The following is a 2,500-nucleotide window of genomic DNA, read 5'->3' on the forward strand; positions in this document are numbered from 1 at the left end:
AAAAAAGTTCGAATGTCATATAAAAAAAAATATACAAAGAACTTTAACTAAAAATAAAAAAAACCCACAGAAGTTCATAACAACTATATGAATTAGGCTTATGAAAAAAAGGAACTGAGCAGTTTAGTAAAAAGAAACTATTAAGACATCAAACTACGGGATTTGAAACTTTATATAAAACTTAATTAAAATTTAAAAAGACACAGTAGGAGTAGAAATAATGAAAACTTTAACTCTCCATTAAAGGATTCGAACCTTCTTATAAAGGTTCGAAGATGCCATACGGATACTAAAGCGATACTATTCCGTCCGTGACTTATAATCATCTTAATCCCCACATTAACTCATTTCAACTCATCTAAAATAAATAGAGAAAAATAATAATAATAATAAAATAAAAATATACTATCCATGCTTCTTCGTCATTAAAAAAAAAAAAAAAAACGTAACGTCAAATAACACGCGAATAATGAAAGAAATCTTTGGTTCAATAACGATCGAAGCAAAGTGCGAGATCCCCCGTTATGCGTTGCTGTTTATGTTCGTCGGGTTTTGTTTAGCGAAATTACTTTTTTTTTTCGGAGTTGTTGTTGTTTTTTAGTTTTTGTTTTTTTGTTTGTTTTTTTTTTTTAGCACTTATTTTTTTTTTTTGTTTTATTTATTTTTATTTTTTTAGTTTGTTGTTTAAAATTTTTTTAAACTTATTACTTTTTTTTTTTGGGGGGGGGAGGGTTCTTGAAATTTTGGATTTTTTTTTAAAATGTTTAAGAGAAAATTATCATGTTGACCTTGTTGAAATTTTCAATACGCACAACAAGTTTTATACCCCAAATTTTTACCTATTTTTTTTCCCCCTTTCAAGAAACACAAGAACGTAGATAATCTCACTTCAAAAACTATAGGTTCATCATAATCAAAAAGATATATACATCCAATTATCATAAATTTTTTCTTTTTTTTTTTTTTTTTTTTTGGGGGGCCACCACCGGGGGCAGCCCCGGGCGGTGCTGTCCCTCTCTTTTGGGCGGCTGGCGTGGGCTCTTCGGGGCGGGTTTGTTTGTTGTGTGTCGACGTTGTGTCTGGCTCTGGCTCTGTCTCTCTTTTATCTTCATCTATCTGTCTACTCTCTCTCTCTCTCTATCTATCTACTATCTATCATATCTATATCTATCTATCTATAATATTATATTATATATATATATATAATAATATATGTAATATATATATTTCCCTTCCCTCTCCTACCCCCACATAGGACATACAATATATAGTAGCAAACAGATAGAGATAGATAGATTCTGTTTTATTTCCCCCTCTCTCCTTCTCCCTTACCTTCTTCTACAACCGCTCTTTTTCTCTCTTCCTTCTCTCTCCTCTCTCTCTCTCTCTCTCTCTCTCTCTCTCATCTGCTTCTCTCTCTCCCCCTCTCTCCCCCGCTCTCTCTCTTCTCTCTTCTCTCTCCTCTCTCTCTCTCCCTCTCTTCCTCTCTTTCTCCCCCCCCCTCTCTCTCTCTCTCTCTCTTTTCTCTCCCTCTCCGGGTTTCTCCTCCCCTCTCTCTCTCTCTCTCTCTCTCTCTCTCTCCTCTCCTCTCTCTCTTCTCTTTCCCTCTCTTTTTCCCGCCTCTCGTTCCTAACCCCTCCTTCCCCCCCCATAGCAACAGCAAAGCGAACGAGGGGGGCGTGAGAAAAGGCGAGGGGGGGGGGGCGTGTTTAGGGCATGAGGAGGGCAGGCCGGGCATCGTACGACCTCTGACGTCATAGTAGCGTCGACCAATCACAGGCGAGACTATCGGTAAAATGTTTTCTCCTTTCTCGCCTGTCAAGGGATCCTGTCAAGTCATGATCGTTGTTACTAGTATCATTATCATTATTATTATCATTATTATTATTATAATCATTATCATTATTATTATTATTATTATCATCATCACCATCATCATTATCATTGCTATTATCAGCATTAGCATTATTACTAGTATTGTTATTATTATTATTATTATTATTATTATTATTATTATTATTATTGCCACTATTATTATCATCATCATCACCATTATCATTATCATTATTAGTATCATTATCACTATGGGTATCATTATCATCATCATTATTAGTATCATTATCATTATTGGTATCATTATCAGTATCATTATTATCATTATTGTTATCAACATCTTATTGTTTTCATTATTTTTATTATCATTGTTATTATCATCTTCATTACCTTTGTTACTGTCATTATTATTATTATTATAATTTTTATTATCATTATTGTTAATAATAATAATAATATTATTATTATTATTATTATCATTATCATTATTATTATTATTATCATTATTATCATTATTATTATTATTATTATCATCATTATTGTTGTTGTTATCATTATTACTATTACCATATTAATTATCATTGACATTACTATTGTTTTTATCATCATCATTATAATAATGATAGTAATAATAATGATAATAATATTAAAAATGATGATGATAATA

The sequence above is a fragment of the Penaeus monodon genome, chromosome 7 (assembly GCF_015228065.2).
Source record: "Penaeus monodon isolate SGIC_2016 chromosome 7, NSTDA_Pmon_1, whole genome shotgun sequence".
Taxonomy (NCBI): Eukaryota; Metazoa; Arthropoda; class Malacostraca; order Decapoda; family Penaeidae; genus Penaeus; species Penaeus monodon.